The sequence below is a fragment of the Gracilinanus agilis genome, chromosome 2, assembly GCF_016433145.1.
Source record: "Gracilinanus agilis isolate LMUSP501 chromosome 2, AgileGrace, whole genome shotgun sequence".
Classification (NCBI taxonomy): domain Eukaryota; kingdom Metazoa; phylum Chordata; class Mammalia; order Didelphimorphia; family Didelphidae; genus Gracilinanus; species Gracilinanus agilis.
Window position 1 is genome coordinate 158,835,782 of NC_058131.1, and position 25,024 is coordinate 158,860,805.

Consider the following 25,024-nt stretch of genomic DNA (forward strand, 5'->3'; position numbering starts at 1 on the left):
CTCCATAGTAATAGAGATGTTTGGAGTGGGATAGGGATTAGGGGGAAAGATAATGAGTTCAATTTTGGACATGCTGAATTTGAGGGGTCTATTGGTCCTCCAAGATGTTTGAAAGGCAATTAGAGATATGAGCCTGGAGGTTAATAGAGAGGTTAGAGGAGGATAGGTAATTTGAGAATCATCAACATAGGGATGATAACTAAATTTATGGGAACTAATGAGATCATAAAGTGAAGTAGGATAGAGAGAGAGGAGAAGGGGGTCCAGGATACTCTGTTGAACACCTAAGATTAGAGATACTCTGGAAGAGGATCCTACAAAGGAGACTGAGAAGGGGAAGCTAGAAGAACCAAGAAAGTGGAATCTCAAAAATCCTAGAAAGAAGGAAGCATCAAGAAGAAGAGGCTGATGATTAACAGTATCAAAGGCTGAGAGGTCAAGAAGAATGAAGATTGAGAAAAGCTTTTGGTAATTAAGAGATCATAAGTAACTTTAAAGAAAGCAGTTTCAATGGAATGGGGAAGGAAGCTGGAATTTAAGAAGCAAAGAAGAGAGCGAAAGGAGAAAAAGTGGGGATGCCTATTGCATGTGATCTCCTTAAGGAGTTTTGCCACAAAAGGCAGAAGAGATATAGTATAATAGCAGAAATGGAAGGATTAATCGAGGTATTTTTGAGGTTAGGGAGACATTAACATATTTGTAGACTGCAGGGAAAGAGCCAGTGGATAGGGAGAGACAGAAGGTAAGTGATAGAGTAGGGATGACAAAAGGGGCATTTGGTTGAAGGAGATGGGATGGAATGGAATTGCTTGTACAGGTAGAGGAGTTTGCCTTGGTAAAGATTTAATAAGACCACCTCTTTATGTGAGACAAGGGTGAGCAAGAGATAGTGACTGAAAATATATGAGTGATAGGTGTTGGAGAAAAGGAGAGAAGAAAAAGCTCACAGTGAATGGCCTCGATATATTTTTTTTAATTCCAAGGCAAGGTCTTCAGCTAAGAGGGTTGGAGGAGGGAAAGCTAAGGTAAGTTTGAAGAAGGAAAAAAGGATTTGGAAAAGCTACCCTGGAAAGTGAAATAACGAGAGAGGATGTACAAGAATTGCTAAGCAGTATTGAGGGACTATGTTGAGATCTCTTTATCATCTCCGATAATCTGATAAGGACAGTTTAGTTGATAAGGAAATAATGACAGAACATTGGAGTTGTCTTTTAGCTCATACTTCCAGCTCTGGCTCCAGGAGCACGGAGTTTACTATATATGTTTCAAGACTCATTTCACACAAAAGAACCCCCACCCAAACTTTGCAGATACGCAGAAGTTACAAATTATGTCATATCAAAACACAAAAAGTCTCATTGGCTTCAGAACAGATCAAGGCCAAGGCTGAATTTTGACTGGGTTCTTATCAGAAAGCCAAGTTGGGAACTATTTTTCTCAGGTTTGAATTGCCCCTGCTAAGATTTTGGCCTTGGCTATACCAGGCAGCAGCATTCCTGGTCAAAGGGGAACAGTGTTAACCCTTTAAATTCAGGTTTGCTAGGAATTTAAAGCTTTTCAATAAGGCCACAATACTTTTCAACAAGAAATCACAAGGATCACAAAAGGGGTCAAAAGAGGAGTCTCAGATTTTTATATATTCTCTTATTGGCTTCCCACAGGACTAGTTGAGGTTATGCAAAATAAATTTGTGGTGGGCCCAGTCAGAATAGTTGTACGATTTTTCTCCACCTCTCATTTAATAGCACATATAGGAATCCAAACAACAGATGGGAGGGTGATCCAAAGCTGAGGCTTGGCAGGGCAAGATTGACAATATGATAAAGGGGTCAAAGACTCAAGATGATGATATAGAACTGAACTGATTGATCAAGGATTCAAGATGGAGAAAAGAAGAAAGACAGGAGTGATGGCCTAGGAGAGAACTAAGGTGTAGAGTGACTGGAAGTCACAGTGTGGACAAATGGTAGGGATTTGATAGAGGAAGGTAAAAGGAGAGGTAGAAAGCCAATAGATTGTAGTCAACTATGGAAATTTTAAGATTCTTTAACATGAAGGTAGTACATTTGTGGGTGATGGCAAGATCAAGAGTATAACTATTCTGGGGTGGGCTAAAGATGTAGAGGAATAGGTCATGTGAAGTGCTAGGTTGAGGAACTGAATGGTTAGGGTATTCGAGGGAGAGACAATATGTATGTTGAAATCTCCTAATATAAGGATAGGAATTGGAGAAGAGAGCAAAATTATGAGCCAGGCACTAAACTGGTTGAGGAAGGAAGGGGATATGATCTAGAGATCTGTAAACAACAGCTACTAGGATTGGGATTGGGTGGGAAATATGTTTCATATGCATTTCAAAGGAAGAGAGGTTACTGAGTGATGGGGATAGAGGGAGAACCTGGAAGTGGCAATGGGGAGCAAGGAGTATTCCAATTCTCCCACCTTAACCAGTAAGCTGAGGGGAATGAATGGAAATATAACCAATACAGTAAAGGGTGCCCAAGGAGGCTGAGTCATCAGTGCAGAACCAAGTGACATTGATAACTATAGGATGGAAGGAGTGGGAGAAGAAAAGATTTAGGATGAAAGAAAGTCTGTTGTCTGTGTAATATTCCAAAGAACATGGTGGAAGGGTAGATAGTATTTAGTTGGGGCATTAGAATAGAAGGGTTGAGGCGGATAGGAATAAGGGATGAAGCAGTGGAGAATGGGGAATGGGGGATGAGGGGTGGTTGGTTACCTATAGGTGTACGTATGTAATCATTGAGATACCTAGGGGGTAACCTGGTGTGAATATGTTCATCATTGAGTAAAAGGCACCACTCCTCTTCCCAAGGGAAGAGGCTAAAGATGGGGCAAGAGAATAGCACAACCCAGATGAAAAGCCTTGTTTCACTTCTCATTTTCCTTCCAAAGGCTCAAGATTACATAAGAGACAGTGAAACAAAAGATGGAAATTGAACCTGCACAGCAAGAGACAGAAGTCAGGCTTCCCATGAACTTTCTTCTTCCTTTTCCCTCAGGGGACAGGAAGCAGGAAATGGAAAGCTTGCCATCATAGAAAGGTCTATACCTAGTGAACAACTTGAGTTGTCTTCTTACCTGATAAAGGTATCAGAGCTAAAGGGGACAGGGTAGTTTTGACCTCACTCTTACAGAAGTATTATTTAATGGAGTGGTGCTAAGCCTCTAAAGTCTCTCCATCAAGTGATAGCATCTCCCTCAACACATTGTCCTTAGTAATCTTGGTCATTCCTGCAAAAAAAAAATTTTTTTAATAGTTACCTAATTCTGTTACAACCTTTGTCTTATTTCTGCCTAGGCTCCGAGACCTATTACATTCATTTTTTAGGTTAAAGTTGAAGCTGACATAGAGAGAATTCTTTGTAGTCTCAGGGTGTGATCAACCAGGGTGTAGGGAGACCAGAGACTCTTTTTCTGTTTTTCTATTATTTCCCCTGATCTTTCCAATTTTTCTGGTTTGTCCATGAAGACAGACCAATTTCTCTGCTTCCTCATTCCCTTCCCCTTAGCTGAACAGTTATTTCCTCTACCAGGTTAGAAAATTATGTCCATTCTGTGGTTGGACATTATTATTATTCTTTTCACATTAATCCAGATATTTGTGAATATCAAGGCTGGGAGATGGTGGAAGCAGCTGATGGTGGGGTTTTTTCTTCTTTGATCTCCTGTAAATAGTATACAGTAATCAAAGTTTAAACCGCCTGAGATGAAATAATTGCTTAACAATCATATAAGACAAAATGATTCAACAAATGACAATTAGGACTTGCGATATACAGAACAGATGCATTCAGTGTACCATATTATAATGTGCTAATACAAGATTGACAGCACAATAATAGGAGTGAACAGCAGCTCAGCCTATAATTCCAAACCAAATGTGAGGCTGTCCACAGAGCTCAAATCCTAGCAGCCTGCAAAATTAGAGGTAACACCGTGCAAGGTTCAAGACGACTCATTAGCAGGTTGGCAGAGTGTTTCAGGAGCAAATTTGCCTGTCGTAGGAACTAATTTTGTGCCATCTTCAGTTTAAGGGTTTTTTTAAATGAATAGATGCCACTTTCCCTGGAGAGGAATACAGTGGTGGGAGTTTGGGTTCTGGTCATGGCCCCTGGGGATCCAGTAAAGTCTGGGCTCCTGCTGTCTTTGGCTTCAGCTTAACTGTGACTCTAGGCTGGTGTCAAGCTTCCAGGTGTGTTAAGTGGTGCTGCACAAAGCTGACAGCAGTGGGGAGACCGACATGCCATTCAGGCTGATCTGGATGTGAAGGTGTGATTAATGACCTTGTGCGTTATTTGGGCTATTCTCAAATTCGGAGTGGTTTTGACCAAAGAAATAACCAAGGTTGTGTGGAGGGGATGGGGAAGAGAAGTTGCCAAGGATGCAGTCATGAAGCAAAAGTGGAAGACTGGTGAAAGGGGCATACCAGGTGAAGCCCTAACTGTCCCAGACCCCAAGTTGCCTTTCTTCATGGAAACTTCCTCTGGTTTCTTCCATACTCTCCATTTCTCCCCACCTCTGCTCCGTTCTCTTCAAACAGCAAGGGGAACATTATGTGTATGCACATTAGATGTCCCAACTATGTATGCTTCCAACTCCACAGCCTAGGTTTGAGTTGTCATAGACTCATAAGAAACTCCCAGAATGGGAATGATCCATAGAGACCATCTATCATAATCTATAACATTCCTGTTTGTTTCTTTCTTTTTTAAAACCTTGCCTTTTATCTTTGAATCCACAGCAAGTATCAGTTCTAAGGCAGAAAAGTGGTAAGGGCTAGACAATTGGGATTAAATGACTTACCCAAAGTCACATAGCTAGGAAGTGACTTGAGGCCAAATTTGAGCCCAAGGCCTCCCATCACCAGGTCTGGCTCTCTATCCACTGAGCCATCTTGCTGCCCCCTATTCCTATTAAGAGGAAAGGGAAGGATAGGTGTAGAGGGAGCAAAGGCACTGAGGGCAGGAAGGTCTTATCTGAGGAGGCAGTAAATAATAGAGTGAAAGGATGCTGCTGGGGAAATAGGGAAGGCTATGGAAAAATGGAAAATCTCCTGAGGGTAGTGTGGTCAACTGGAGGGAACTCTTAATCTGGAGTCAGGGAAGATCTTGGTTTAAATTCCTCCTTGGCCCTTGTTAGTTGTGTGATCAAAGGCAACTCACACAACCCTCTGAGCTTCAATTTCTCCCTCTTTAAAGTAGGAATACTAATACCCAAAGTACCTCCATATTGAATATAAAACACTATATAAATGGCAGTTACTATTATACCTTAACAGGAATCCCCAACAAGTGGTCGTCTGGCTTTCACTTTCAGACCTCTAGTGACTAGAAGCTCACTACCTCCAGAAATAGTCCATTCCACTTTTGGACAGCTTCCACTGTTAGGGAGTCTTCCCTTAGAGTGAGCCTAAATCCACCACTTTGCAACTTCTCCCATTGCTTCTAATTGTGCTCTATAGAGACAAATCGAATCCCTCTTCCACATGACAGCCCTGCAGATACTTGAAGACAGCAATTATGTCCCCCTAGGAAGTCAGCACTCTACTTTCATCTATATTTTGAGCCTGTTACCCAGCTCACCCTCCCTCCTCTCTCTGAAGACATGTCATTGTTGAAAAGGCACCGAATGGAACCCTGGTCCTAAAAGTGCACAACCCTCCCTACAATCCATTCCCTTTCTACCTTAAGGGCTTGTTTCTTCACTCTTTGACCTCAGGAGACTGGGATTTCCCGAGGAAAGAAAAGTGAGAGTAGAGAGTACAGGACAATCATAAAAGAAGACAATAGGCAGGGGCAAAGAGCTTGAATAAGAGGAAGGAAATCTGAGCTCTAGTCTTACTTTAGTAGCTAATTCAATATATGACAAATCCTTTGGTCTTTTGGGACCTTAGTTTTCTTATCGGAACAAAAAGAAGGTTGAATTACATAATCTCTGAGGTTTCTTCTTGCTCAGCAGGCTACGATTCTCTGAATGGGGAAAAGAAAATGGTACAATTGGCCACAGGTACTGACCATTATTCTTGGGATGGAGCCAGACTCCAGAATTGGGGAAGCCCTCAATTATTCATCAGCACTTCCCTCAGTTCTCCAACTGCCTTACTGGCAAGGACTTACTCTGCATGCATCCCTGATCTCAGCTGGGAACGAGCCTGAAGGTGCTAGCATAAGAAACAGGATGGAGAGATGTCCCCAGGATATGGATATTATTCCATTGGGAGGGGACTGGATAGGGACTGAGGAAGCATACCTCTCTATTGTCTTTGGGAAGGAATAAATCAACCAGTCAACATTTATTAAGCACCTTCTATGTAGAAGTCACTATGCTGAACTCTGGGGACTCAAAAAGAGGCAAAAGATGGTCCTTACTCTCAAGGAGCTGTCGATCTAATAGAGGAGACAACGTGCCTAGATACAAAGAAAGTTATATACAGAATAAATAGGAAATAATTGTAACAAAAGGAAGGCACTATAATTAAGAGGGATTGGGGAAGACTACCTGTAAAAGGTAGGATTTTAGTTGGGGCTTGAAGAAAGCCAGAGAGATTAGCTATTGAAGGGAAGAGGGAAAGTTTCCAGGTATGGGGGATAGAAAATACAAAATCCTCAGTCTTAAGGCTCTTCCCAATCTGGTTCATACCTATCTTTCTAGTCTTATTTATATTATTGTTCTTCCTACTCTGTTCATTTTAGTTAGAGTGACTTGCTAGCTATTCCCCCTTAAGTGACATGCTATCTTCCATCTCTTTTGTGCAAATGATCTCAAAGTCTAGAATATACTTCTTCTCTTCTACCTCAGAGAATCCTTAATTCCCTTCAAAGCATGGGTTTGATATCTGATACTTCCCAGGAGGTCTTTCCTACTCCAATCCCCCATCCTCCAGCCCCAGCCCCAATTGTTATCATTCCTTTCCTCTGGAAATTATTTTGTACTTGCATATATTTTCTTATTTGTGTACATATTGGCTCTTCCAAGTAGAATGTAAATTTCTTTTTTTTGTATTTCATCTTTATTTTTTCATTTTTATTTGAAATTTTTTATTTAATTAATTCATTTAGAATATTTTTCCATGGTTACATGATTCATGTTCTTTCCCTCCCCTCCTTCCACCACCCTCTCTTAGCCAATGAGCAGTTCCACTGGGTTTTACATGTGTAATTGGTCAAGACCTATTTCCATATTATTAATATTTGCATTAGGGTGATCACTTAGAGTCTACTTCCCCGATCATGTCCCCATTGACCCATGTGATCAAGCAGTTGTTTTTCTTCTGTGTGTCTGCTCCCACAGTTCTTTCTCTGGATGTGAATAGCATTCTTTCTCATAAGTCTCTCAGAAATGTCCTGGATCATTCCATTGCTGCTAGTAGAGAAGTCTGTTACATTCGATTGTACCATAGTGTATTTGTCTCTGTGTACAATGTTCTCCTGGTTCTGCTTCTTTCACTCTGCATTAATTTCTGGAGGTCATTCCAGTTCACATGGAATTCCTCCAGTTCATTATTCCTTTCAGCACAATAGTATTCCATCATCAGCAGATACCACAATTTGTTTCACCATTCCCCAATCGAGGGGCATCCCCTCATTTTCCAAGTTTTTGCCACCACAAAGAACACAGCTATAAATATTTTTGTACAAGTCTTTTTCCTTATTATCTCTTTGGGATATAAACCCAGCAGGGGTATGGCTGGAGAATGTAAATTTCTTGATGGTCAACAATTATTTCTTTTCTGGGTTTATATCCCCAGATTTTATGTACATTGTTGTTGTTGTTTGTCCTTTGTTTTCAAAGAAGTCTAATGGTATCACAGGTGATGTCTTAACTGGTGCATGAACTCTCTCTTAGTGAGGCTGACCATTTCATGCAACTCTGCCTCACTTATTGATTCGAATCGAATTCCTCACTTCTAATTGCTCTGTGATTTGGGGGTAAGCGATTTTCCCTCTTTTGGGGGAGAAATCTCTGATTGTGTCAGGGAGAAATCTCTGTGCCAGATATTCCAGTGCTTAGGGAGGTGGTGAGACCCATAATAGGGACAGTTAGTAAAGTTAGTGTTAAAAAGGCCAGAGGAAGCTATGGGTGTGAACTGGGGAAGGAAAGAGGGAAGCAGTCTTCAGATCATCTCTTGGTTTTTATTATTTCCTCCTTCAAGTATAGGGCAGAAACCCAGGGCTTCTTGCTTCCTCAAGTGTATAGAGTTTAAGTCATGCTTTTCAGAGCCCTTCCCATTGTAATCTGAGGAGAACTCGCCAACACCTATGTGAGGCAGTCTGGGTAGAATCATCTACTCCCCTTTTATATCTGATGCCTTGAATGGTGAAGTGCTTTAAGTAGAGTTACACAATCCTAGAACCTAAATCTTCTAATTACCAAGCCCTTTCTTTTAGATCGCCTGCCTCCTAGAAACCAATAATACTCAACCTCCCTTTCCTCCTCAAACTGGATTCAAATCCTCTCTTGGCTGTTTACTCCCCTCCTCACTTTCCTTTGTGTAGGGTCTCAAAGAGAAGAATCAGGTCTTATTTCCACAGCCCTACAGCTGCTCATTTCCAGGTCTAGTTGAAGCTTCCCTGCTTTGAACTAAGTCAAGTATAAGCCGTAACTGCATTCTGTCTGATAGATTGAAAGGAATAATATTTTTGGCTCTGGTGACAAAACAGTGTTGAGTATGGCACCCCCTTTGAGCACACACGACGTGCCCCTCTGTCTAACGTGTAATTTTATTACATTTTATTATCAAATAAACATGCCAGAAAATATTTTTTTCTTTCCTTCTGTGGGGGAGGATGAAAAGGTTTTGGTAATTAAAACTCCTATCCATCAATTCTTAAATCCAAGAGATAATTGCATTGCTGCTAGAGATGTATGTTGAATCATGCCGTTTTGTTTTAGTGTGTGTGTGTGTGTGTGTGTGTGTGTGTAGATCTGTTATCTTCAATCAATCCTCAGTCGCCATGTCTTCTCCTCCCTATGTAGGGACAAAAGCTCTAATGCCATGTAACAAGACGCACGGATATTTTCACTACTGACTAAGGGAAACAGTACTGAATTATGACATGTCTGAGGGCTTGGGTACAAGTCCTGGCTCTACTACTTACTACCTGTATGCCCTTGAGTAAGTCACTTCATTCTTTTGCAGTATAAAAATATAAAAAAGAATGAATTAGTTTATAGATTGTCTCTAAGATCTCTTCTAGTTCTAAATATTATGATCTTATTCATTCGTTTTCTTCTTGAGGTCTCAGTAACATGAGGAATCTTGAGTTTATACTCTAGACCTAGCCATGCCCCCTTCAACTACTTGCTTAATGTCTCTGGTTCCATTTTCCTCTTCTGTCCAATAGGGATACCTGCCTTTCCTACTTCAAACTAGAACCTAGATCATCTCTTCTTGTGAGGTTCTGGTGAGCTGTCAAATATAGAAATGCCTTGAAAAGTCCACGACATTGCATAAATGTGAAGGAGTATGAAAGAATGAATGAACAAATGAAAGAATGAATGAAAAAAATGCCATTAAGAACTTTCTATGTGCAAAGCACCAGGGATACAAATAGGGAAGTAAGTTATTCCCTGTATTCAAGGAGCTCACCTTCTAACAAAGGAGCTGTAAGATTCAAGTCAGATGGAAAAGCCCCATGCCATGGTCTTTGGGCAAATCAGATGTCTTTAATATTATTTCTACTAATAAAGTCGTAAATATTCCATTTGACAGTACCACCATGTTGTAGTCAGTAGGTATAGTTTTCTGCTAATTTGCCCCTTATGTCTAGAAGTTTTCATAGTTAAGGATGGTCCTCCATGACTGAGAGAACAACTGAGGGGCAGAAAAGAGAAAGAGTGGCCCCTTGGGGACAGCTGGGATACTCCATGGACTGAGAGCCAAGCCTAGAGACAGGAGGTCCTAGATTCAAATCTGGCCTCAGACACTTCCTAGCTGTGTGACCCTGGGTAAATCACTTAACCCCTATTGTCTAGCCCTTACCATTCTTTCTGCCTTGGAACCAATACACAGTATTGATTCTAAGATGGAAGGTAAAGGTTTAAAAAAAAAAGAAAAAAAAAAGGGTGGCCCCTTCCCTTTAGTGTCTGAGCTGGGGACAGAATGAGGGAAAGCAGCCAGGAAGCCCAGATATGTTCCTTCCTGATCTATTGTTTTGATCTTTTTATGTTCTGTGATGAGAATCCAGACCAGTATGTTTCCAGGGAACTGCTCCCCCTAACATCCCTAACCTCCTGGCCTGGGCTGTTGTGTGTGTCTAAGTCCTTGGGCCTACCTAGCTTGACCTTTGATCACAATGATCCATAATTTCAAACAAAGGGAATTTAGCTCTTGGTTGGATATGCTTTCTCAGTCTCCTGCCTGACTGGTTATTCAGTCTGGTGCCCTGCTATTCATATGAACTCATGGTCTCTTGCTTGTTATTCAGTCTGGTGCCCTGCTATTCATATGAACTCATGGTCTCTTGCTTGAGCAACATATATGTTCATTGTGGTCAAGAAAGAACCACTCAGGCCTTAGACTCTTCTTCCTCCTCCCCTTTCCTCAGCTCCCACAGAGGTCAAAGAGGGCCCATCAGAGCAACCCTTGGTCACTCCAGGAATACAGGGATCTCTACTCTGGCCTCCCCAGGGAAGACAGAACTCTGCTCTGACCACCCCCAATAGGACAAGGCTCTGTGTTTGCGAGAGGGAAGCCCTCTCCTCCTCTGCCAACTCTGCAAGCAGATTTGAGCAATTGGATGACTCAGAGCCTGGGTAGGTGGAGATCCCACTGACTTGGCGGCTAGGTAAATTAGGGAGGAGGGAAGAGGATCAAGCCAGCACTTGGATGAGACCTGGGGATTCAGCAGCAAACCCCCTCTACTTTGCTAGGGAGTTTTCAGCCCCCAGCCAATTAATCCCCTCCCTACCCCCTCACTCTTTCCCCAGACTCAGAACCAGCCACATAGGGCTCAACGGTTTCCTCCATGGAATTCTGAACTTGCACAACTTATATAAGTCTGAATCTGAGACCCCAAAGTCTCCTGCCCCCAAGGGAGAACCCGCTCCTTTTGCCCGGAAGCCTTTGCCAGAATTCTCTGGGTAGTAGTGAGCTCCCTGTGCCTCCAGTCCCTTCACCTCCCCATGCCTAGTCCATTCTGTGACAACAAATTAAAAAATCCTGGAGTTTCCTTTGGTTGCTAAGTTATATTTGGAAGGAGCGTGTGTGTCCGGTGAGGAGGAGAGGAACTCAAATTTGTGAGGTATCAGAACTATTTGGTTTGGGGGACTTCAGCCCTGCTACCAGTTGCAGCTTAGAGTGTGACAAATCTCTTGAGTCATATTTCTGTGTGTGTATTTACACACACACACATAAACGTGTAGATGTATAGTGTTCCCTGCTCCCCCCCCCCCACTTCCCAGGGGGTGAAGCTTTTCGCTCTGCCTCTTCCCAGCAGCCCCCCCCCAGCCCCCACCCCCTGACTCTGAGCATCCCACACTGCAGGTGTCTCTGAGGCAGTGTTTATGTAAGCTGCTCATGTTCTACTGAGCAGCTCGGAGAAGCTGTTGTGGATTTGAGGAAAGCCCCCGGCTGCCCACATATGTGGATGTCCCCGGCAGGGTTTCGTAACCAGAATCGGGGAGGCGGGGAGAGGGCGGGGGAGGGAGGGAGGGAGGGGAGGGGAGCCTGGGAGCCAGCATCCCTCGGGCTCTGTGGAGCGGTCCGAAGCATGCCCCGTGTGAGCGTGTGTGTGTGTGTGTGTGTGTGTGTGTGTGTGTGTGTGTGTGTGTGTCTCCGGCTCTGTGCTGGGAGAGCCTCTCACCCCCTGCCGTCGGATGTGTGTGTTTACAACCTGGCGGCACACAAAGGATGCTTTCTCTGCCGGCAGCTCCCAGAGTGGTCAAGGAGCGGGAAGCATCATTAGGTCCTCCCTCCCCCCAACCCCCTCCAACCTGCGCCGCTTTGGAGACCGCACAGAGCCTTCTGCCTTTGGCGGCTACGGTCCCAGCCCTCTCCCCCTCCTCTCAGAAACCCCTCGGGCTGCCACGGGTCTCCCCTTTCTTTTACATTTCCAGGAGAGGCAAAGTGTCGCCAGACCCAGAGAGAGGCCAGAGGGATCTGGAAGCTTCCCACAGTGGTATTTTATCCACCGGTTCCCTCCTCTCCGTTTTCCTTTCAAATAGAGGAAACCTATTTCTGTGCTCCCAAATTGCTGCACCATAGTGCTTTTAAGATCTAATTTCATATTTAATGTTTTAGAGGGAAAATGCTTTAGAGAAGCGGTGTCCCCTCTCCGTTAATATCTACAAGATTCCTTGATAGATGGAACCACAGAAATAAAACTTTGGTCAGTGAATCTCTTCCCCTGGCAAGTAAGGAACAAAAGGGGGAGGCAGCTGCTTCCATCTGAGATGGCCAGTGTTGGGGAGGAGATCCTGCACTGAGGCCAAATGGGAAACTCAACATTTGTCCTCAAGATGCCCCCATTTGCAGATGACTTTGTGCTAATGGCATAGAGACTTAAAATACTTTGAGGGCTTCTTAGTAAGACCCAGGACCATTCTTTTCTTGTTTTTTTGTTTGTTTTTTAACCCTTACCTTCTGTCTCAGAATTGATACTGTGTATTGGTTCCAAGGCAGAAGAGCAAGGCAATGGGGGTTAAGTGACTTGTCCAGGGTCACACAGCTAGGGAATGTCTGAGGTCACATTTGAATCCAGGACCTCCCATCTCCAGGCCTGGCTCTGTATCCACTGAGCCACCTAGCTGTCCCTCATCCGTGGCCATTCTAAAAGAGATCAGTCCAGCCATCCACAGATGGAAAAACAAAGTGAACAAAGAATGCAGGTTGCCCTGACCATGGCAGGTAGTTGAGGGAGCAGCTGATTGAAGTGGCTCAAAAATGTATATTGTTGGCCAGACACTATACACTGGACAAGGAGTTGGGCCCAAAACTGGGTTGGGGAGGGCTGGCTATATCAGGGAATTGGTTACAACGTTTTTAATCATTCCAGTCTACCTACAGCTATGGAAAAATTCTTTTCTAACACCATTATTTTCCCAGTGATACAACATGGCTGTAAATCACGGATCTCAGAAGAGTCAGAAACACATGGGACATCAAAAAACATGATGGGGCTGTCCATAGGCTGTAGCATATTACAGGCAACAGTAATGACCTTGGAAAGTGGTGTAAAAGACGTCATCACAGCTCTAAAGGACCAGAAAAGGAAGAGCTGGTCTCATCATAAAGTGAGAAAGTATTTGTGCTCAGATGAGTTGGACAAGACAGCTTCCAACTTTGAAATTCCATTTATAGGATTTTTTCATCAATAAAAGTAACACTTTAGGTGAATAATCTAACTCTTCACCTATCTAGGACTCTGCCAAATCAATGTAAACTCTAATCTCACTCAGGGAAGATGCAAAGCAGCCAAGAACCAGAATGTAAATAATTCTGTTTCAAAGTAGCCAAAATAGATATTATAAAGTTAATGCATCTGAGTTCATAATAATACCTTCCTTTTGTGCATGGTTCAAGGGTTTCCAAGTCATGTGATTTCACAACAGTCCTCATGACATGGCAAAGCAGGTAAAGCCTGAGGCTTAGAGAGACTTAGAGAGACGAATGAATTGCTGATGGGCATAGTGTAACCCTGATATGGGGCACTTTTATTAGTGAGAAAATCCAGTAGGCCTTTACTCAGAGTCTTTTACACTTACTTTGTACACAATTCTGACAAGCTTGGTTATCTGGTTACCTAGTTCACTGAAGATTAGAATAGGAGAGTTTGTTCTAGGTAGTTACTGACTAGTAAAATAGGAAACAAGGAAAAAAAAACTATTTAAAATAAGAATTCAGAAAACACAGCAATCTGGGGGCCATGTAGGATAGGGATTCTTAGCTTTTTGTGTGTCATAGACCCCTTCTTTAGTCTGGTGAGATTTAAGGATCCCTTCTTAGAATAATAAATTTAAATGGATAAAATAAAATATAAAGGATCAATAAGAAAACTCTGTGTGTGTGTGTGTGTGTGTGTGTGTGTGTGTGTAAAACCCTTACCTTCCTTAATAGAATCTTGGTTCTAAGGTAGAAGAGTGGTAGAGTGGGAAGAGCTATGCAATTGGGGATAAGTGACTTACCCAGGGTCACACAGCTAGGAAGTGTCTGATACTAGATTTGACCCCAGGATCTTCCATTTCTAGGCCTGATTCTCAATCTACTGACCCACCTAGCTGCCTCCAAAACTAATTATATTGAAATGTAGTTATTGAAAAAAAAATTTTTTTAAGTTCCAGGCTAAAACCCCTTGTTTTAGGTAAAAAACAAAAAGCTCTGCTGCTCTGTTGGGTCTGAGGATATTACTGTATCATAGTGACAATTGATGTACAAAAAACTTGGAGTTATCAAAAAAAGGTCTAAATTTTATTCTCTATTATCTGTTTAAGAATGTGGAAGATATATATGTTTTAAAGTTTTCCATTTAAAATGACTGAAATAAAATAAGATTTGCTTTAACTATTAAGGAAAACAGTTATCCAACCAGTTCTCCCATTAATTCACTGAGTGAGCTTGAGCAAGACCCTTCCCCCATCCCCATCTGAGCCTCAGTTTCCTCATCTGTATAAGTGAGTGGGTTGTACCACATGTTCCTTTCCAGCTCTGACAGTATTATTCCTATGACTCATTCTCTGCTGATTCCAGATCACTAAGGTTTTGTTATCTGCACTGCAATCGGTCATGTGATAGAAAAGGGATGGGATCTAGAGTCAGATGCTCTTGTTGAATCCTCTTGATACTTAACTTATGATCTTGGCCAAGTCACTGACCTCCTTTGGGCCTCAGTTTCCTCGGCTATAAAATGAAGAAGTTGGTCTAGACACTAGATAATCACTAAAGTTTCTTCCAATTCTCAATCTTGGGATTTCTAATTCGATGTACCTTCTCTGAGGATGTACCAGAAAAAGAAAGATAACAACATTTTTTTCTAAGGAGGAGTATGTCCCTATGGGGGAAAGGACAATGAGCTAGGGAAATTTGTGAATTAAGGTGAAGGGGGCGATTCAGGTCCTTTTTCTTACTTTCATCTTCTTGCTTAAAAGTTTGAGATATAATTGGGAATGGGAAGGAAGACAAGCTTTGGAGATAAAAAGATTTGACATTATAGGATGAAAAAGGATAAATATCTCAGTTTCAGTCATCTGGGGACTCTTACTGAGGATCTGCTCCCAGCATCACCCTCAGCTGCCTCCTTTTTGGTCTTTCCTGGATCTGCAATAAAAGAGAAATCATCCATCCATGCTAATATAATGGGGACCCTACTGAAAACACAACTCAGGCCATTACTCAACTCCCCTACTCTCCTAATTGTTAAGGATTGGATACTTAAGGAGCCTCAAGATTGGAAGCTACTGCCCTAGCCTTACCGGCCTCATCAAACCAAATTTTCGTTCTTATGTCGGGGATATGGTAGACCTCCACTTGAATATCTTTATTTAGTTATATTTTGAACTGGATGACCTTTGAGCTTCTGTGATATTTATCCTGCTACCAAAACCTCAAAAGGCAATTTCCAGTTCAGAACCAGTTAGAAGACATCCACTCTCTCTCTAAATTATTTGGAAATTGAAATTTGAGAAGAAGAGAGTTGTGAAGGTACCTTGATACTCTAAAGAACTTATAAATGAGGGTGGCTCAGTGGATAAGGAGTCACGCCTGGAGAGAGGAGGACCTGGGTTCAAATGTAGCCTCAGACATTTCCTAGCTGTGTGACCCTGGGCAAGTCACTTAACCTCCATTGCCTAGCTCTTACTTAAGGCTCTTCTGCCTTGGAACCAATACACAGTATCAATTCTAAGACAGAAGGTAAGGGTTAAAAACAAGCAAACAAAAACCTTACCACTCTTCTGCTTTAGTATCTAAGGTAGAAGGTAAGGGTTTAAAAAAAAAAAGACAAAATGAAATCCCTGAATCCTAAACAATTTATTCATTAATTTAACAAATATTCTTTGAGAATATTTTATATGTTAGGATTTCAACTCGACTTTGACATTACCAAGATGAAAAAAATATGGCCTTTGCTCTCACTATGGCTCCTTCTCTTCACAGTCTGGTAAGGGGAATTAGATATGTACAACAATAACTTAAATAAAAGCCTATTAAACGTGCATAATAGGAACTATGAAGTGCTCTGAGAGCCTGGAGGAATAGAAATCATTTTTGCTTGGTGTTGGGGGTCTGTGAAGCCTCTATGGAAAAGATGGCTCTTTTTTTTTTTTTTTTTTTTTTAAGAATCTCAGATTTGGAAGAGATTTTAGATATCATCTAGCCCAACCCAGACCTGAGTAGAAATCTGTTCTGCAACATCCCTGATAAATGGTCATCTACCTTTGATGACTGAGCACTCACTACCTGAAAAGATTGCACACACCACTTTTGGACAGCTCTAGTGGTTAATTTAGGAAATTTTTCCTTATATAAAGCTGAAGTAAGCTTTGAGGGATGGATTCAATTTTAAACAAAGTTGGGCATGGAAAGATTTTCAAGCATCAGAAATGACATAAGCAAAGGCAAAGATTCATGAAGCAGGATGTACACGGGGGAGGAGGGGTATTGAATAGTCCAAGTTAGCTGGAGAATAGAATATATGAATAGGGATAGGACATTAGAACTGGACGAGATCTAAGAGGCTGCCTAATGTAAGATCAAAATGGAAAGGTAGGTTAGGGATAGATAGTGGAAATCTTTGAATGAAGAGCCAAGGAATTTATACTTATAACTTGAATCTCTAAATCTCAGAGTCAAATGGGGCATAGGTAGTCTTCTAATTTAAACCATACTTGAACAGAAATCCCCTCTTCAACTTATCCGAGAAATGGCTGCTTATGGAGCCTCTGCTTAAAGACCTCCAAAAAGAAGTAACCGGAGAGGGAAAGAACATGAATCATGTAACCATGGGAAAATATTCTAAATTAATTAAATAAATGAAAATTTTCAGATTAAAAAAAAAAAAGAGAAGTAACCTATGCTTCCAAAGATAGTTCATTGCACTTCATCTGGTAGGTAAAGAATATCTGAGTATCCCTTTCTGTGCTTGAATTTCCCACAGTTTTGTTCATTGTTTCTTTCTGAACCAAACTCTGTTAAGGTATTGTTCTGTGGCTGCCAAATAGCATCATTTTCCACCTTCAGAAATGGCAGAAGAAATGATTGCCCAGTGTCTCAAGGTAATGAATGATTAAACCAACAAAGCCTAATGAAGATATTGACATGGGTACAGAGAGTATTTGTCTTTCGAACTTTGACTTTTTTGGCTTAGTTCTTGTTTTCCCAAATAATCCCTGGAAGGGGCATCTTTCCTTACTCTTTCTGAAATAAGAGAAAGATAACCTTTGGAGATTTTTTTTTAAAGCCTCACCTTCTGTCTTAGAATCAATACCACATACTGGCTAGGCAATGGGTGTTAAGTGACTTGCCCAGAGTCACACAGCTAAAAAGTGTCTAAGGTCATATTTGAACCCAGGGACTACTGTCTTGGCTCTCAATCCACTGAACCACCTATATGCCTCCACCATTTGGAGATTTAAAACATCTTTTGAGGATGTCTTTAAGGTCCGGTCCTGTCTAGAGGCAGGGAATTGACAGCATGACCTCCAAAGATCTTTGCTGAAGTGGCGATGATCTCCCAGGAACCAAAAGGGACTTGAGGCCCCCGGTTGGAAGAGCATTAGAAGCTGTGGGGTGTATGATGGCCATGGGATTCACCCCGGAGGCACTCTGGTTTAATAGAAAGAGCATCCCTTTGGGAGTTAGAGGACCTGGTTTGACTCGGCTTTGCTCTTTCCTAGGTGTGACCTGGAGGCAAGTTTGGGCCTTGGTTTTATTTTTTCATTTGCTTAATAGTGGTGTGTGTGTGTGTGTATTTTCAGTTAAATCTCATGAACTTCCCCTCTTTGAGGCCTTTCCAGCTCCCTTTGAGGAAATTCCAGCAATAACCTTTGGGCAGAGTCCCAGCCCAGAAGCCACCCAGGGAAGCAACGGTGAGGTCGGCCACCAGAACCTCTATTTCTTAAAACCTCAATGAGCAGTTGAAAATTACTCGCCCTTGAAAAAAAATAATAAATTCCACATTATCATTTCAATGGCTCTTTACATAAATACCAAAGACTCAGAAAAGCTGGTGCTGCGTGTTGCTCCCAGTCTGAGAAATGGTATCTCTCAGTTATCGGATTTTATTTCTTTCCAACGTTACATTTTATACATATTTATTCATGCAGAACAGAGGCGGCCAGGGGAACCGAGGGAAAGCTGCTATACATAAGAATGCACTACACTCACATTGTCGCCACTTTGCAACAATTGAACTATGCGCAACTGGGTTTGTGTGTGTGTGCTTGTGTGTGTGCGTGTGTGTTTTAATAATAATAAAAAATATCTAATTTGCATTTAATTTGTCTGATCCCTCCCCCCCCATTCCTCTTGAATGTTCATAAGCCATAGAAATGTGGAAGGAAATCAGGGTGCAAAGAGACATTGGTGGGGGCCAGGAAGAGGCAGGATTAGTGGGGCGGCTTGCAAGGATGAAGAGCAAGTTTGTAACTATTTCTTTTTAACAGATGCAGTTAACCGAACTGCAAAACATTCATCTTCCGATTTAATAATTCATTCTCCCGGCATGGAGACAGGGGTATTATAGTGCTAGATATTGCTTTTCGGGCTTTTGAGTGTCAATGATGAATCCCCATCTTCTAATAAAATACATTTTCATAGTAATTGAAATAATAATTTTCTGCCTCTTCGTTTTCCCAGGTACTTAAAAAAAAGCTTTTGACTTCTTTCTCTTCCCCCTGTCCTGACCTTATTTTATTTTAATTGAAATTCCTGCAGCTGCTAGGCAGCCGGAGCCAGCATGTGTTCTGGGCCTCAGCCCCATAGCTTCCAGTCCCAGAGGGGTTGGCACTTATTGCTATGGTCTACCCTCTTCCCCACATTCGCAACCACACAATGGGCTTGGAACATGCTGAACAAGTTAGGGATCTGAGACAGAGAAGATCTGGGATTCTCTGCTGGGTTTGGCTTCCTGCCTCTGTTTTGTTCAGCAGCTAGACCCTTCACTAGCATCAGAGAATCTAGCCTACCTTTTGTGGGGAAGGGGTTGGCTGGTGGTGGTGGTTTTCTTGCTCTGTTATTAGCACTAAACAGCTAGGTGGTGCGTGGGGGGTGAGGGGAGAGACATCTTTTGGCCCGTAAAAGGAAAGACTTAGGCGGCAGCTGGGTAGCTCAGTGGATTGAGAGCCAGGCCTAGAGATGGGAGGTCCTAGGTTCAAATCCAGCCTCAGACACTTCCCAGCTGTGTGAGCCTGGGCAAGTCACTTGACCCCCATTGCCCACCCTTACCACTCTTCCACCTAGAAGCCAATACAAAGAAGTTAAGGGTTTAAAAAAAAAAAGGAAAGACTTGCTAAAAGTCAGAGCTGTCCAGCAATGAAAAGTTCACATTGCTGTAGTGCTTTTAAGATTTAAAAACCTACCCAGAACAACTCTAAAAGATAGGTAGTTTTTAGAATGGTGATCTCCATTTTACAGATGAAAAAATTGGCTCACAGGAGCAAAATGCACCTGATGTCAGAGCTGGGACCAAAACTGAAGTTTCTGGTCTCCTGATTGATCCACTATTCTTTCCATTAAAGCATATCATTTAATCAGATGTGGTGGTAGAGAGGAAGCTGAAAGGCTGTTTGCTAGAGGCACTGTGGAAGAGATTCCTGCATCAGATGAGGTTAAACTAGATGACCACTCGGGTTCCTTCTCAGTTACTATAATTCATATACACTTATAAACTTTGTACTGGGTGCCAGTACCAGAAAAGACCCCAGTATTTGGGTTGCTATTTGAAAATTATTTTCTACTTACTTCATTGGGGCCACCACCCTCCCTTTCTTTCCCCACCTCCCCAACATCTAGGGACAGCTCTACTGTGCAGGCCACAACTAGCTATCATCAACTCCTCTCTATAAAAGCCTTTTGGCCAAAATGAATCACAGGCAAATTTACTTCACAGTATCATAGATGTAAAATTGGGAGGGATCTCAAAGGCTACATAGTTCAACCCTTCATTTTACAGATGAAGAAATTGAGTCCCAGAGAGGCTGACTTACCCATGGTCACAGAGGAAGTAGTAGAACCAGAATTTGAACTCAGATTTTCTGACATGAGACCCGTCATTCTTTCTGCATTATTATACTGCCTCAAAAACAAAGCTCACAAATAGCTTCCAGTGCACAACAGGTACCAATACTGGAAATTTATGGCTAGATGTAGCTCTTTTGGAGAGCCGAGGCTCCCCTCCAATGCATCCTGCTCTTCTCTTTTTATATTTGGGTCCTCACTTTCTCCTCCTTTTGGGGGCAAGGGCCTTAGTTAAATCCCTGTCACCATGCTTCTTAATGTCCACTGAAGAGGGAGACATTTGCTTCTGTATCCCTTTTCACATCCTGAAGGGGCACACTCAATCCTAGGATACCAACAATGTAAAAAAAAAACCAAAACTATCCTGCGTTATGTCCTCATACATTCATTTTGTAACCCCTCTTCTCCTCCCCACCATCTCCAAGGCAAAAGGGAACTGTCTATCCCCTCTGGACACAGATTCCCAGGCTCTCCCTTTGTGCCTTCTTTTCCTTTTCAAGGCAGACTTTGATATTCATTTTCATCTGATTTCAACCTGGGATCTTTGTTGGGTTCAGCAAACCATAAAGCTAGCTAGCCCAGGCTAGTGGGGATGACTTTAAAGGATGTCTCAGTGAACTGAGCTGAAAGGGAGTCACCGGGGGAGGGGGAGGATTATAAATCATGTAACCATGGAAAATATTCTAAATAAAAATTAAAAATAAAAAAAAGAAAGGGAGTCACACAGAAAAATCAGAAGCTGTTCACTAATCAATTGGCCCTTTTCCCACTTGGCCTCCCCTCTCCTTTCTCTATGGCTGTCACTGTGGAAAAACAAGATTAAATGGAACCAAGGCACTAACAGTTACCTATTGGAAAGAACAACTAAGCCAAGATGTATGCAGGTACAGCTATGAACCTCTTAGAAGCTTTTCCCTGGCTTTTCCAAGAGTCGGGAAGCTGAGTACTAGTGAGATCTTGCCTGCTCTAAATTGAGAGTGGCCATGTTTTTGGAGGGGGTCATAGATTCTAAGCTAGAAGGAAAATTATAAGCCACTGAGTTCAATCCCTGCTTTACATATGAGGAACTGAGACCCTGAGAGGCTAACAGATTTGCCCAACATTCTCACAGGACATAGCAGAGTTGGGATTTGAACTCAGGTCCTCTGACTTCAAACCCAACTCTCTTTCCACTAAATCATGCTGCTTTGGCTGGAGTTGTCTGACTTCTGTTTCTGCGTTTGCTCTTCCCAAGCTATTTGAAAGGGAGTGGAAGGCAGAAGAAGGAATTTGGTCAGATGATGACTTGGCTGAGGGAACAAAGCAGTTGTGGTTGGAAAGAGTCATGGAGGCCTGTACAACTTGTGTGAGGACTACTTAGGGCAAGGAGTGAAAGGACAGAAGTCTTTTACCAAGGCCAAGATGTCAGGACTCATTTCAGAAGCAATAGAAGTTAAGGTTTGTAAAGCATTTAGCATAGTGCCTTAATCAGTGCATGTTCCCTTCCATTCCTCTTCTCCCTTGGAGTAGTAAGAGGTAGGAGTGATGATGCCAAGACCTTCTGCAGTAACAAGAGTAAGAACAAGTGAGTAGTGTTCTTGTTCAGTTGTGTCTGACTCTTTATGATCCCATTTTGGAGTTTTCTTGGCAAAGATACTGGAGTGGTTTGCTATTTCTTTCCGCAGCTCATTTTACAGATGAGAACACTGAGGCAAACAGGGTAAAGTGACTTACCCAGGGTATCTGGGTATCTGGTCTTAGTAGCTGGGTTCAAAATCTGGCCGTGGGCACGAGGCTTAACCACCATTGCCTAGCCCTTCCCATTCTTCTGCTTTGGAACCAGTTTACAGTATTGATTCTAAGATGGAAGGCAAAGATTAAAAAAAGAAGAAGAAAACAAAACAAGAGGTCATTTTCTCAGTTTCCATCATAGATAAGCTCTAATTCTTGTTCTCTGGAATCATCTCCCCATTCTCCTTGTTTCTCTTTCAATAGTAGTTTTTCATTGGTCTATGGTGGATTTTGTTTTCTCCTTATCCTTAGACTATGGGAGGAGGAAGAAGATGATTCTCTAGGCAGGGGTCAGACCAGAACTACATCATGCTATGGCATAGAGCAGAGTAGTCTTCCTCACTTGGTTCTAATGAGGAGTTTGGGTCCAAGGGATCTACAAAGGTCTAATCAATCTGATCCCCAGTGGTCCCTCTTCCTGAAGAGTCAGAAGAAACATTGAGAGCAAGTCTAAACCCCTCACTTTTTAGAAAAGGAAACTCACTTTTAAAGGAATAGGTTGGTCCAAGGGTCAAACTCATCTTACTAACTGAGACTTTTTTGAGGAGGATTGTAGTCACACTGAACAGCCTGATAATCTAGTGTTTTGGGACACTTGTGCCCCACTTTCAAAGACAGAATTTGAAACTCTAGTACAGCTGCGAAAGCAGCAGATTGGGTTGGCTCTAGAAAATATGTGAGTATTGTGACCCTGGAGGTAAGCAGGTCCCCTAGACCTCATTGGTTAGGGAATCATATAAAAGAAATCTCAACACAGCTTACAACTTATATTAAAATACAATAGCTTAAAAAAAAAAACAACCTTATTTCTCACTGAGAAAAGATAAGGAGAGGAAAATATGATTTATTTTCTTCCTTCCAGAGGCAGTTAAATAGATGTGTCCACTCTCTCTAGATGAGTATTTTTAAAAATTAAAAATGTATCTATATATCCAATTGTCTTCCCATTCCAAACTACTTCACTTGAATCAACAAAAGGAAGAAGGATAAAAAAGAACCCACCTTTCCTGTAATCATTACTGACTCTACAAGCATGGATCCCTGAAATACAATCTGGTCCCTATCTTTAACAACTCGTGCCTGACCAGGGTGCCTCTCCCTTGACTATGCCAAAGCCCCTTGACAAACAGCCAATATGAACCAGTCCTTGGTTCTATGTATGCCTTTTTTTTTTTTTTTTTTTTTTTTTTAAACACAAAAGGAGAGAGCTGTGGCTGAGATCCTCACTCATCAGAGCTCAGTTTCTTTAGAGTACAACCTGGACCCCTGGGTTAATGCTCCTGCGGTGCTCATCACCCCCAAACTTGATCAACTGCCCAAGTGAAAGCCATGTTTTCCTATTAAACATCTCTGACTGAGTTTCTCCTGCTAGTGGCAGATGGTGAATTTCATGCAATGACGTGAGCAAAGGCCCCTCTATTTCCAGCCTGGAACTTGGAATCTGCTGAGAAGCTGCTACTATACATTCTGTGCACCAATTGCTGAGGCTCAGAGGAGGGGGGAAGTTGGTAAGTGGGTGGGTGACTTGGGGGGTATTTCTTACAGAGTTGGTGCCAGGAAGGTGAATAGCAATGGCTTGGCTCATATCCAGGGGTACTCCAGCATGGAAACCAGGGACTAGAGCAGTCCAGTGAGTGGTCCAGGGCTGGTTTCCAGGTCCCCTCGTCTAAAGGCTGAAAATCTAGTGTTTTAATAATCCAAGACTGATATTAGGACTGGTGTTCCAAGGAGACCAGAGAGAAAGAAGTAGAATGGCACAAATGGGGGTTATTGATTGAATATCTTTTCAGGCCAGATCTCTGGGAGAGTAAAATTGAGTTATGAAACTACAGCTAGATTAATGAAAATGTGCATGATAACAGCCCATCCTAGACAATTTCCACCCAGGGCTGGGGAACCTTCTGACCCAAATATACAGAGAGAGCCTAAAGCCCAGATCTTACTACTTGGCTTTCTGGCAAGGGGGAAGGAGAGATTTACAATACAATAAGCCCTTAGGAGTTTCTGGCAGCGGTCTGTCGAACTCGGCCGCACCCTGTTCCCCTCCTTTCTCCCTTTTCCTCCAGGATTGTTGGAATTAGTCTTCCAGGCAGGTTCTTAAACAGGGTAGGCATTCAGAATCAGACTTTCTGGAGCAGTCCCTATTTCATTGAAAGTATATTTTTTAAGAAAAAAAATTACAAAAGGAATAATCTTGGTGAGACCGCTGCTGGTATTTGATTCGGGAGGGGAGGGGGGAAGGTCATTTTAGGTATAAAGGATGAGAAATCCCCTAGGTTCTGAGGGTCTCCTAAACTGGACGAGACTGAACGCCTTAAAGCAAGGCAAACCTGATGAAAAGTTGGGAGCTCTGGCTAGGACCCGGAGCGACGTGACTGCAGGGTTTTTCAGCCGAGGGGGAAGTAGCCCCCAGGAGGCCCCTCGGCTTGTTTGGAGAAGAGAGTATAGGGCCTGGATGCGTACGACCAGGGTGAACGTTGGCAGGTCGTCCATTACTCTTTAGATGAGGGGGTCAAGATAGTGTGGGGTGCTGGAGGCGCTGGTCCAGGCCAGCTTTCACTTCCCTCACCCCGCTTTTACAGGGCCAACAGCCCGCAGCACTCCAGAGCCTAGCCTCTGTCCGGCTGCACGCCGGACAAAAGGGAAACCTTACGGTCCAGCACTGGTCCCCGAGCAGGGGGTGGAGCGCAGTCTGCGGCGGGTCCCAGCAGGGGGCGTGGCCAACTCCCCTCCCCACGAGCCCCTTCCCCTCAGTCCTCCGCGCCCGTATAGTAATCTCCGGCGGCCTGAAGTGCGCTCGCTCTCCCTCCCTCCCTGCCTGCTTCCCTCCTTCCCCGGGACAAGCCCGCCGCCCACCGCATCCGGTGGGGAAAATCCTCTCCCCTTTTCTCCCGGATCCTGGGCGGGGGGAAGAGTCGTGTCTTCCTCTACCTCCTACTCAGAGGCAAAACCTCCCCCCTTCCCCCCAGCAGGAAGGGCTGTTTCTGCACCGGGGCGGAGGGAATTCCTTCCCCGTCAGGCGGCAGTGCCTTCGCGCGGGTGGGGGGGTGGGGGGGGGGT

The 25,024-nt window shown here is 42.9% G+C and overlaps 1 protein-coding gene across 1 annotated transcript in view; it reads left to right on the forward strand.

The window, feature by feature from the left end:
- PEBP4 (phosphatidylethanolamine binding protein 4) overlaps positions 1 to 25,024 on the forward strand; it is a 301,778-nt gene that overhangs the window by 61,905 nt on the left and 214,849 nt on the right.